Below are 12,507 nucleotides of genomic sequence, written 5' to 3'. Positions count from 1 at the left end.
CGCAATGTCTCCTGGAGACACTGATCCCGGGCCTAACCACAGGCACCTTTATCTGGAGATGTGCTACTCGCATTCCACGGTCACCTGGAAAAGTACCAACCACCGTATTCTCTCCCTGCAGAAGTGCCAGGCACCCTACAACTAAACACAGGCACTCTGGCCTGGAGAAGTGCCAGGCACCTTACAACGCAACACAGGCACCCTGGCCTGGAGAAGTGCCAGGCACCTTACAACGCAACACAGGCACTCTGGCCTGGAGAAGTGCCAGGCACCGTACAACCCAACACAGGCACCCTGGCCTGGAGAAGTGGCAGGCACCTTACAATGAAACACAGGCACTCTGGCCTGGAGAAGTGGCAGGCACCTTACAATGAAACACAGGGACTCTGGCCTGGAGAAGTGGCAGGCACCTTACAACGCAACACAGGCACTCTGGCGTGGAGAAGGGCCAGGCACCTTACAACGAAACACAGGCACTCTGGCCTGGAGAAGTGCCAGTGACCCCCAGTGTGACCTGAGAAGCAGCAATCACACCACACAGTCACATGGTGAAATGGTGCCCATGCAGTAAATAGGGCAAGTGCTCTCCACACACAATGTACAGACCCCCTGCACTCACAGGCCTCCCATCTGGAAACCTAGATCTCAAACCGCCTAGAGAACTCACCCACACAGATGCCAGTTGCTCCTGGCTCTTCCGGCACAAGCAGTTGAGCGCAACTTGTGTATTACCTCGAACCCCTTAATTACCCGCCCCCTCGCCACACACCCTTTTTCCTCTTTGAGATCCACAAGAACGCCAGAAGACCATACAAATTACAGTGGTGCGTGGTGCTAACCACATACCACAACATATCGTATTCAAGCATCCGGCCGCTTCTGCACAGCCACTCCACCAGTTGTTCCCTTAGTTCCATGTAATGCTTTCAGTAATGAAACTATTGCCACTCTTAGCGGCACAAAAGTTCGATTTTTATTGTGCGCTTTTTTTTTAAATATGTTACTTTTGTACAAAAAAAGACCTCTATTTTCATTATCGCTGATATAGTGAGATGTCACAGTTCCCTGTGACAGCACTTTGGTGAGCTGCCTCCACGCCCTTGTTTGCCAGATACAACAGGCTGTCTGTGGCCCCCACACAACTCCTCCACCTTAGCAAGGGTACAGTGGGAACAAGAGAGGAGATGGGCAGGAACTGTGGAGCACCCCTAGAACAAAAAGGCAGGTGGCTCGGCCCATACCATTAGAAAACCTGTATTCAAGTTGAAAGACGCTAAGGACAAGGAACTCTCCTGGCCATTTTGTATCGTCCATTTAGTTCCACGGGGAGCAATAATAGTCAATTTTTGATCCAAAACATCTGTACTCTTTCTTCGTGTTCCAGTGCGCGTAGGCACCATGTCAGGTGACCCCACACACTGTGGTTAATAAAAGGGGAGGGCTTCCCGCGGAAGGCCAGTCCCTCCCAGTCAAGCACTGTTAAGATGGATTTATGAACTTTGACCTGGTAGGCAGAGGTTCAGAAGGCCAGCCTAGTTTCTTGGAAAAGGGTAACCTTCTGCACAAGCCAGACCAATTAAGGTAGCATTGGCAGTGGTCAAGACTAGGTCTCAAGAGGGGTGAGGGTGATCTAAAGTCCACAATGAGCACACACAGTAAACAACACCACAAATTACTCTCAGTCAGGTGTATATATCAAAAATGCATATACATTTATTAAAGGCCTTTTAACTGAAACACAAGATGAAACCACAGCAATATTAACAATACTAACACAACCTTATACTACGGAACATATATACATTAACTATTGACCTAAAGTAATATTAAACAAGTAAGGATCCACAACCTGTAACAGAAGAGGGTCAGGCAGTGCACATATACTTTAGGCAATTCTTCAAGAGTCTCAACCCTAACTATTAGGCAGTCCAAACCCTACGAAGTGTGGAGCCTTGTGCTCAAAGGTACGTTTAGCGCGGCAGCGCTCGATCGTGCAGTTAAGTACAAAAACGGGTCTCTTAAAGGGGCTGTGGTGTCTAAGGAAGGGGGGGTAAGGCGATGAAGAATAGAGTTCCATTATTCAAGGAGGGTCCCAACAAGGCCACAGAGCTATTTCCAGGAATCGGGAATAAAGAAAGGTGAGTGGGCCTTGGGGGACATTCGTGCATAAAAGTCTATGCATGCGATCTCACCGACCCTGAACGCAGTCTGCACCAAACTTTGCCAGTCAAGTACAGTTCACTTGCAGGTTCGAGTCCAGCAGTTGCACGTCTCTCTGGCTTTCAGGGACTATCTTCCATGACCTCAGTCCATGGTAGGACAGTGGCCTTTTCTCCGCTTATGGGGAGGTGATTGTGCCAGTTACACTGCAGGTCATCTTAGGGCACAGGAGGTCACAGCAGCAAGGCACACATGAAGCTCGTCACCATAGCAGGACAACACGGGTACCGCGTCGGCTAGGGTTCAGGCAGACTCTCCTAATTCCAGACCTAGGAATGTTAGGTGTACGAAACTCGGCGGGAAAGTGCCTTCTACCAAGAGCTTACGGTTCCCACAGTCTCAAGCCAAAACTCGAGACATTGGCAATTCCAGATGAAAGGTCCCATACAAGCTGGCCAGTTCACTGGTCAGTCCAGGAACACTTCCAAAGGGGCTCAATTGCAGGTTAAGCAGGAGGTGCTGAGAATAGTTAGTCCCACTACTCCAACTGGTCCAAGCGCCCTTGCAGGCCTTCGGTGATCAATGAGAAACGGGGGCTCTGACGGGATAAAAGCGGGGTCAGGGTGCCAAACCGTCCAGCGGGTCACCAGCGGTTCCACAGATCTGCTTATTCAGTTCAGGATACTTGGCTCTTTTACTAAGTTCGATGTGAACTCAGAAGATCGACCTGGAATAGGTCTAGAGTGCCTTCTCTTATCCAAAATCTCCTTTGTGCCAAAATGAAGAGAAATAAATAGATCTGCTCACATTCAACCATTCCAGACGTAGACCAATCACGGACCACGGTGGTCCCAGTCATCCCAGCACACTCGACACCCTGGCACCCAGGATGTGTATTTGAACTAGACAGCGCCAGCCCACATTCTGGGCACACACACACAAGGAATGCAGAAGCCTGTGAAAGCTTCGGTTTTTAATAAGGAATTTCCCGGGTCTGCTCGACCTGGGGAAGGCAAAGGGACAACATTTCCAAAGGACAGAACAAAGGACCACGTGTCATGGCCATTTTAGGCACTGGCCATTGACCCGAGCCAAACATGGTAAATGCGGTTTGGATCATTGAAAAGACTCAAACATGCTTTAAAAGTAACTGCTGCCACCAGCTCTGCCCTGGACACACTTGTACATTCACCAAAAATCCTTTTTTTAAAAAAAATTCTTTTTATTTTATTATTTCAACAAACAACACTTCAAACATTACAACTGTTTAGGACGTTCATGATCAATATTCAGACATCATATTATTCAATGCTCTCTTCGGTCTCCCCCTTCCATCCCCAAAAACTTGAGCTGTCGTATCTGTGCCACCACCCTGAGCATCTGCAGGTGACTCAGTTATTGCCAACACCTCTCGGTTTTCCGCATCCTGATCGACCTGATGGGGGTTTACCATCGAGGCCACCAGCTGTCTCCAGGCTATCGGGGGCCCTACCTCTTCCTCTCCCCCACTCGTGACTGCTTCATACCAGACCGCATTTTCTGCTTCAGCCCATTTCAAGAGGTCTGCCCACCACATCTCCACTCTAGGCCTGTGGGCTGCTTTCCAGCTCATCACAATTCTGCGCTTGGCCAGGATTTAGGCCAAGTCTTTCATTTTGCTGATATGTTTTAGATTGCGTTGCCTAGGGAATCTCCCCAGCATACATGCCCAAGCAGACCCCATGTCAAGCACCACCCCCCGACTGGCCAATCTCGTCTTCACTTCTACCCAGAATATCTCCACCTCTGGGCAAGCCCAGAACATGTGTAGCAGCCCAGCCTCTTCCTCCCCGCACCTGGGGCATTTCTGTATGGTCGAGCCACCAAACCTGGCTATTCTGCCGGGGGTCAAGTAAGCTCTGTGGGTGACATACAGCTGGATCTGCTGGAGTCTTGCGTTTCGGGATACCTTCTTATGGTACTTTTGGGCCCTATCCCATTGTCCCTCTGTCATGGGTTCTCCCACCTCCTCCTCCCAGTCAAGATTCAGTTGGAGCAACTCCTTCCCCGCTTTGGCGCTCAAGAGCTCATATATCTGAGATATTTCGTGCCCACCCTCTGAGACATCATACATAATTTCTACAGGGGCATCAGGTTCTTCCGCCAGCACCGTCTCAGGCCACCTCCCCCTCACCCGTTTCATGATCCTGGTGTAAGTGATATATTGGCCCTTATGAACCCCCGTCTCCTCCAGCAATCTCTCGAATTCCACTGCCTCCCCCTCCCGCCATATGTCTCCCAGGGTGGCCAGGCCTACCGGTTCCCAGTATCTGCGGACCCCTTTGATCAGCTGGAAGTCTTCCCCACATAATCCCACCAACGGGACCTGTTGAGAGAGCGGGACCGGGTCACCCACCGTTCTCCATGCCCTGCGCCAGACCTCCCAGCCCAGCACAAACAGTCTCCCCCATCTCTGCCACTTTCGTTTTATGCAACCACACTGTTTCTTTTAAAAAGTATGGGGCAGTGTTGCCCTGTAGAAGCCCGGCCTCCGCAGATTCCTCTTCCGACAATCATCTAGCTACACATGATAACTGTCCCGCCAAGTAATATAATTCAAAATTCGGCAGGTTTATGCCCCCCTTGTCACACGAGTTTTGTAGTTTCCACAGGGCCACCCTATTTCAAGAATTGTGCCATATGTGGAGCCTAGCAAAAAAGCGTTTGGGGATCAAGTACGGGATGTTCTCAAAAAAGTGAGGTAGTCTGGGCAGGACCACCATTTTGAGCAGCGCTGCCCTTCCCATCATGGCCAGGGGTAGTCTGGCCCAAAACACCATGCTATTTCTTATACCTGCAACAGCTTTCTCTGTATTGTGTTTGTGTTCCGCTTCCAACTTGTGGTATATGTTTATGCCCAAGTCTCTGAACGTCTCTGTCTGCCAGGGTATTTGTAGAATGGGCAAGTTTTCTAGAGGAACATTTGTGTACCTTCCCAGGGGGAATACAATGGACTTCCCGGGGTTTACCTCACCTCCAACACATATTGCAGGCTCTCCTCTGGAAAGCGATAGATAGAGGAGCATGTCATCCACGTACAGTAATATTAAGTGTGTATTTCCTGTAGTGCGAATCCCCACCTCCCCATATTGTTGCCTGAGGCAAATAGCTAACGGCTCCAATGCAAGTATATATAACATGGGCGACCAGGGACATCCCTGTCTGGTCCCCCTACTTATTTGCCATTTATCCGAAATTATAGCGCCTGTCCTGACTCTTGCAATCGGGGAGCTATATAACATCTTGACCCATCTAATATATCCCGGCCCTATCCCGTATCCTTTCAGGGTCGCTATCAACCATGGCCACCTCACTGAGTCAAATGCCTTGACCGCATCCAATGACACTATGGCCAGCTCCCCGGGTCATTCTCCATTTGGTCAATAATATGGTGCAGCCTCCTGTGATTGTCAGTGATATTCCTGCCTGGGACATAGCCTGTCTGATCCGGGTGCATCAATTTGCCAATTACTCGCTTGAGCCTATTGGCCAGCACTGCCGTGAGTATTTTGCTATCTTGATTAAGCATTGATAATGGCCTATAGGACCCACAGTCCACATTCGGCTTGCCCCATTTCAAGAGTGGGATGATCACCGCCTCTCGGAGAGTCTCCAGCAGCTCCCCCTGTTCGTAGGCCTCATTGAACGTGGCCAGAAGTGATTGGAGTAGCTCCTGCTTATACGCTTTGTAAAATTTGCTAGGTAATCCATCCGACCCAGGTGCTTTACACGTGGGCAAGTGTTGTATCACCGCATCCAGTTCGTCTAAGGTGATTGGGGCCTCCAGGTCCGCCCTTCTTCGATTGTTCCCAGAATCTCCTGGCCCATATCTTTTCCCACGTCCTCATACAAACGTTTATAGTATTTGTGGAACTCCTCATTTACCCCCTCCTGGGTGTTGCAGATCTGACCATCAGCATCCTTGACTTCTCTAATCACAGGCTGGGGTGTCTCATTTTTGTATAACCAGGCCAGTAGTCTGCGGGGCTCATCTCCTCCCGCATGTTGCCTCTCAATATATTTCTTATAGTTTAGCTTACATAATCTGTCCCAGAGTTCGCTGCTAACATTGTGCAGACCTCTCATTTTAGCACTGTCCTCCCGGGTGGATCCCCCCCTTCGCATCAGGTCCTCTAGCTCCCTTTCAGTATCCCATAATTTTTGTTCTATCCCCCCTTGAAGTCCTTTAGATTTTGATATGGCTACCCCTCGCACCACCACCTTAAATGCCTCCCATACTGTTCCCATGGATCATACGCTTCCTGTATTTATATCAAAATATTCCTCTATGACCTCCCTCATGACCTCCCGGAATCCCGAATCCTGCAGGGCCTCAGCTCTGAGCCTCCACGTCAGGATACGTGCTCTGGGGGTTGGTGTCGCCATTCCAGGACCAAAGGTGAATGGTCTGACAGTACTCTGGCTTTATATTCTGCACCCACCATTTCTCCCGCTATCTCGGCAGAGGCAAACATGTAATACAGCCTAGTATGTAGGTCATGTGGCGCGGCATAGTGCGAGTATTGCCTGTCCTTTGGATGCAGTCGCCTCCACACATCCTCCAGTCCAAGCCCTGCCAACAATGTCGCTAACGCTTTGGCGCTGGTTTCAATGTCTTACTATCTGACCTGTCTATCCCGGTGTTCAGGGTGCAGTTGAAATCACCTCCCCACAATATTGCACCACCCAGCAGGGGGCTAACTTTACTATACAGATACCCAAAATAGGCTGCAGTATCATGGTTGGGGGCATACAAGTTTATGATGTTCACTTCTCTGTTATCGAGGAATCCCACCGCCACCACCATTCTGCCCTCCGGGTCTGTTGTCGACCGAAGCAACTGAAACGGCAGGTGCGGTGGCCCTAGATCTCAGGCCCACCCGCGTCTGGTCCTCCGAGGACTAGGACCCCACAGGGCGTCACCAACCTAATAGTGACCTAACTAAGCGTAATGCTATGGGGGTTCGAGGGTTGTTTCCCAGGAGCTCCCGCTCATATGATTGGGATTATTCAGTTCAACTGGATCTTACAAAAATATACTGTCTAAGCAGCACCATGCCTGAGTCTCATTTAATGCTATATTCTAGTCCCTGTGTCTTACGCTCTGTCACCAAGGGTGCCACAGCCTCGTGTTACTTTTCTTCAGCTCCCATCTGGATATCCAATTCCTGGGGGTGACTCTGCATATCTAGCCAGTCCATGGCGTCCTTTGGTGTTTCGAAAAACAAAGTTTTGTTCTTGTGGAACACTTTCAGCTTGGCCGGGTAAGGCAACATATATCTCTGACCTGTTTCTCTCAATCTTCTTTTCACCGCTCCGAAGTTCATTCTGCTACGCTGTACCTGCAAGGTATAGTCCGGATATGCAGTGATTTTAGCAAGCCCCCTTTCAATCTTCCGGAAGAATTCAAGCATATTTTCCCGATCTCGGTAATTCAGAATTTTTGCGATCAATGGCCTGGGAGGGGGTCCCCGGGGGCGGTCTTCTTGTCAAGCCCTGTGCGCCCTTTCAACAGCAAACCCCTGGGTCAGGGCCCCTCCAGTTATCTCCTGCAGTAACATGGTTTCCACGTATTCCGTCGGGTTAGACCCTCCCAATCCTTCTGGCAAACCAACGTAGGTTGCCTACTCGCTGTACCAGGGCATGAAGTTCCGATCTGTGGGTGGCGCAGTCTGCCGTGTTTGGGGCCATCTCCTTCTCCAGGTTTCCAGTGCGCTCCGCAAGCGTTCTCACATCTTGTCTTAGCAAATTCACATCTTCCATGACCGCTCCAACCTTAAGGTCCAATGCTACTTTCAGTTCGTTCATGGCCAGGCCCAGTTTGGTCTCCCAGGCAACTTTCAGGTCCGCAATTCCCGCCAGCACCTCCTGGATTGTGCCCAAGGGCCTCCTCCATCGCAGTGGTGGTTTTGTCCTTGCTCCCGACTCCCTCTGCCCCGGGAGAAGTTTTTGCATAAGCCACCAGCGTGGGCTGCTTGCTCTTTGGTCTTACTGCTTTGTTCGACATTGTGCCGTACCACCTACATCTGTGCCAGCACAGCCGCCTCTTTTGTGAGGGTCCACGTGGTGTTGTGCTATTCCGAAGGCTAGGGCCTGGTAACCCTGTTGGGGCAACTCCCCTGCTGCCTGCTGCGCTCTAGGAATGGGCTGTGTCCTCCCATGTACTTGCGCCCACTAGTTGCTATTCAACTGGCCCCCTGGTAGTCGGGAGCTTCTGCTGTTTCCACCCCTTTCCACGCCTGGGTCTGACCGTGCCCCACAGTCTTCAAGCTCACAGAAATGTCTCCGGCTCGATTGTACAGCCCAGTGTTGGTACATGCTCTGTCCCACCCTATTCTTTGGTGGTGGGGTCTCCCAGAGCCAGTTCTCATAAAGGCGGCTTATTATGTTGTGCCTCGGCACTGTGTGCGTGGCACCTGAGATGTGGTGACTTGTTCAAATTCCCCAATGTATCATGCCACCAAATATCCAGTTGCAGCTCCAACCCGTCTACAATGGGTGGAGCACCGGTGAGGGGGAGTCGTGTGCGGCAGCGCTTTCCAGGGCTACCTCAGCCGCTTCTCAATCATGTTGTGCGCCGCCGAGGGGCGCACCCACCGTTCAGCAGGGCCACAGCGTCCAATAGAGAGGCTTCCCCCCTGTCCTTCCTGCACCTTTCACCGGTGCATCCTAGTCAGACACTGCCCGTCGGGGCCCCTGGCGGGGGACTCTCTTGCCTGAGTCTGGCTCCACAGGGGATGGCACCTCTTAACGTGCCCGGCTCTCCAGGCTCACACCCCGTGTGGGCTCCTCACGGTTGAGCATCTCGTAGGTTGGTTCCAGCGCTCGGCAGGCACAGTGTCAGCCGCAGTTCCCTGGAGCACTCGCCGCCTGCAGCACTGGCAGGCGCGAGCCACTTCAGCCCTCTGGCATTTTCCAGCTTGCCGGACACCAGCTAGGGCCAGCGCTCCACTTTTCATGCAGCCCCCCTAGCTCCAGCACAGCGAGGGCTCCGACGTCTCCGGGCGGGTGCGATTCAAGCCGCCACTCGACCGAGCATCCGGTGTTGGCTATGTAGCCCAGAGTGATCTACCGCCACCTCTCACTGTGTCTCACCGGCAATGCAAGCCGGGGTCATCCGTCACCCAGTTACAGCCTCAATTGCCGGCGATCTCCTCTTTGGCCCGACGGCCTCTTCCAGCAGGACTCAGCGCCGGGTATCCACTGCTGGGTTCCACGCAGACAGCAAAGCTGCAGCGGGCGCTTCCACAGCGCCATCCACCTCTGTCCGTGGCTAGGACATTGCGGTCAGTCTATGACCCTTTGTGTGCCGCCGCCATTTTGGCTGCCCTTCAGTTTCGGGTACCCGGCTGACCCTTCTCGGTCGCGGCTCCTTTCATTCACCACCGATCAGCCTCGCGCTGCGTTCAGTGTATACCCTGGACCTTCATACGTCCCCGGGTGTGCTGCCAGCCTGCTTTTTCGCCCGCTTTCTCCCTTAATTCTCAGGATCAATGATGGATCAGCAGGAGCTCCCGAAAAGTGCGTCCCTTCACGTAGCCATCAAGCCATGCCCCCCTTCACCAAAAATCCTTTGCGGGTGTCTAGGGCCTTAAAAATAAAAAAGAGACCTCAGCGTACTGCACTGGAAGGTACATTGTGCACTGATAAAATGTTGCCAAGAACTGGCTACAAAGTGAAAGACTAAGGGAAACAAAGTCTCCCAGTGCCGACAGTCTGAAGGGCATGTCAGTTTCCCCCCTAACAAGATGAGCAAAAGCCCAGCAGAGTACAACAGAAGGCTGGGCTCCACTGGTAAAAGTCAGACTAGAATGGTCAGACAAAAGCAAAAACAACTGGTGACGAGGTGGGGGACCCTGCATGCCATCCAGACCGGGAGCTACGGCAGCATTCGTCCCGCCGGGTAGCTACCAGGAGACCTATGCTTCTTCCTATGCCCGGCGGGACCAGAGTAGACAGCGCGTGGGCCGGCGCTGAGCAAAAAGGGACCTTCCAAAAAGGCCCCTTGGTGTACCTTGCACACGTTGCGTGCTCGGGTAAGTCTGCCCTGAGCGCGGCACCCCGCAAGGGAAGTATTCACAGTTGGCCAAGCTCCTGGGTCGGTGACAGGCTTCCTGAGGTACGCACTGTGCACAGCGAAAGGGCAGGGAAAGTGACACTTACATAAGGCCTGCCAGGGGAGGCCCAGAGACACTTACATACGGCCTGACATGAAGTAGGCCCTGCACCTCAGCACCACCATGTGCAAAGAAAGTTGAAGGACATGCAGTAGTGGGTGCCAGCAACGCTACACCGGCTTCACAGCAAGTGGCCCTGCCAGGTTGCCTGTGCTGTGGGGGTAAGGAGAAGTAGCTCAACCTTACAAAGCTGCCTCCCACAGGGGCCATCATGCATCCCCACAGTAGCCCAGCCCACCAAGGTTGCTACCAACAGGTGCTGCCAGGCATCCAGACAGCTCGGCTTGCGGCCCCCAAGAACCACAGGGGTGCTCGTGCCACCGAGAAGTATCCACAAGGAAAAGAGCCGCACAAGCAGAAAAAAGGCCCTGCCACAATGACGGAGGAGGACCACGACGGTGGAGCAAGCACCTCGTCCATGGCTAGGCTATCGCTGTCCGCATCCCGAAGTGGGGGCCAGGAAGCGCTGGCACCGCCTGTGAAGCTGCATGGGGCTATATCGGGTGCCCTGTGCCTGAATTTGATGTCGTGGGAGCCCCTGCCACCCTGGGGCGACAATGAGACTTGTGGGTTGAAAGGCTGGAGATATACTTCGCCACGACCAAGCAAGACGACGAAGCAGCCCAAAGAGCGATGCTTCTATTCTACGCGGGCAGTGAGGTGCACCAAATCTTCAAGACCCGGCACCCTCGAGAGAACTCGTATAGTGCAGTGAAAGACGCCCTCCAGGAATACTTTAGACCACTCGTCAACAGGGACTATTAGAGGTTCCACCTTCGACAAGCCTATCAAGACCCGGCAGAACTGCTGGACGCATACCATGGCCGGCTGAGTAGGTTGGCCATGACCTGACGGCTCGCAGATGAGGAAGATGAGATCAGGGCACAGATCATCCAACACTGCTCTTCGGCAGCCCTGCGCCACCAAATCTTAAAGGAGCCCGACATTCCCCTGCACCAGATTCTGGACCTAGGAAGGAATCAGAAGCTCTCCACTTCCAGGGCAGCACAGATGGAAGAGACCTCGTAAGGCGAACGTGTAGAGCTTGTGCAGGCAGTGTTGGCAAAAGGATTGCAGAGAACCCACAGATGATACAGAAGGCAAAGAGCACCGGGGGCGCAGGAGCCACCGGAGGAGCGCCAGAAACAGTGTGATGCCTGTGGTGGCCCAGTACATCACGACCAACCATGCCTAGTGGCGGGAGTTACGTGCGGGCGATGCGGCAAAGGTCAACCACTATCCCCGGATGTACAGGGTAACATGGCAATCGGCGCAAGCATTGCCACGAAATCGGCAAGTGGCATTGGTGGATTAGGGGAGAATAGGCCCTGCGGCCCTATTGAGGATGAAAGGTGCAGGTGATGTGGAGGAAGCATTTTTCATTTCGGCGATATGCCTGGACTCAAGGCAGCAGAAGAGGAAGCCCCGGGGCTCAATCACCATTCGAAACACAAGGATGTCGTTCCTGGTCGACACTGGGGCATCAGTCAACGTAATGCCAGCAGCCGAGTTCAAGAAGCTCTCGCCGACACCACCACTGCTGCAACGTCCAAACATCCGCGTCTTGACATATGGCGGGTCGACACCCTTGCCACTAGATGGATTCTTCATTACCCCACTGCAACACGAAGATGTCACAGTGCAGGCTACGTTTTACGTGACTCCAGTGGTGAAAGAACACTGCTGAGCTGCGCAATCGCAGAAGACCTGGGGCTGGTGCACTTTGCCTTCCAGGTTTACCGCCAAGACATAGATGGCCTGCTGGCACGGTTTCCAGCGCTATCCAAGGGAGTTAGCTGCCGCAAAGGTACGGTTACGCTTCTACCCCACGATCCAATCAGTGGCACTACAACACTGGCGCATCCCACTCCACATGCAGCATAAGGTGGAAGCGGAGATTGTGAAGTCGGAAAAAGCTGGCATCATTGAGAAAGTGGAAGGGGCCACACCATCGGTATCCCCAATTGTCATGGCAGCAAAGCCCAAGCATCCAGAGGAGGTGAGGATTTGCGTTGATATGCGGCTGCCCAACCGGGCGATCAGGAAGGAAAAGCATGCCGCGTCCATGCGCAATGACATCCTGGATGACCTGCGAGGGGCCCAGCTGTTCTCATCGTTGAATCTCAAGGCC

The sequence above is a fragment of the Ambystoma mexicanum genome, chromosome 3p (assembly GCF_040938575.1).
Source record: "Ambystoma mexicanum isolate Mex_15411 chromosome 3p, UKY_AmexF1_1, whole genome shotgun sequence".
Taxonomy (NCBI): domain Eukaryota; kingdom Metazoa; phylum Chordata; class Amphibia; order Caudata; family Ambystomatidae; genus Ambystoma; species Ambystoma mexicanum.
This window is presented reverse-complemented; position numbering follows the sequence as displayed.